This window comes from Physeter macrocephalus, chromosome 10 (assembly GCF_002837175.3).
Source record: "Physeter macrocephalus isolate SW-GA chromosome 10, ASM283717v5, whole genome shotgun sequence".
Taxonomy (NCBI): Eukaryota; Metazoa; Chordata; class Mammalia; order Artiodactyla; family Physeteridae; genus Physeter; species Physeter macrocephalus.
Genome location: NC_041223.1, coordinates 39333244 through 39333977, shown reverse-complemented (window position 1 = coordinate 39333977; position 734 = coordinate 39333244). Strand labels below are relative to the sequence as shown.

General features: G+C 34.7%; 1 protein-coding gene across 1 annotated transcript in view; it reads right to left on the bottom strand.

Moving 5' to 3' along the window:
* The window catches only part of TRDN (triadin), a 366265-nt gene that overhangs the window by 105661 nt on the left and 259870 nt on the right, over positions 1–734 (bottom strand). The window lies entirely within an intron of this gene.

Here is a 734-nt window from a genome sequence, read left to right as displayed (position 1 = left end):
CAGACAGAATCCAACAACACATTAAAAGGATCATACACAAAGATCAAGTAGGATTTATCCCAGGGATGGAAGGATTCTTCAATATACACAAATAAACCAAAGTGATACACCATATTAACAAACTGAAGAATAAAAACCATATGATCATCTCAATAGATGCAGAAAAAGCTTCTGACAAAATTCAACACCAATTTATGATAAAAACTCTCCAGAAAGTGGGCATAGAAGGAACCTACCTCAACATAATAAAGGCCATATATGACAAACCCACAGCAAAACATCATTCTCAATGGTGAAAAACTGAAAGCATTTCCTCTAAGATCAGGAACAAGATAAGGTTGCCCACTCTCACCAGTATTATTCAACATAGTTTTGGAAGTCCTAGCCACGGCAATCAGAGAAGAAAAAGAAATAAAAGGAATACAAATTGGAAAAGAAGTAAAACTGTCACTGTTTGCAGATGACATGATACTATAGGTAGATAATCCTAAGGATGCCATCAGAAAACTACTAGAGCTAGTCAATGAATTTGGTAAGTTGCAGGATACAAAATTAATGCACAGAAATCTCTTGCATTCCTATACACTAACAACGAAAGATCAGAAAGAGAAATTAAGGAAACAATCCCATTCACCACTGCAACAAAAAGAATAAAATACCTAGGAATATAGCTACCTAAGGAGGTAAAAGACCTTTACTCAGGAAACTATAAGACACTGATGAAAGAAATCAAA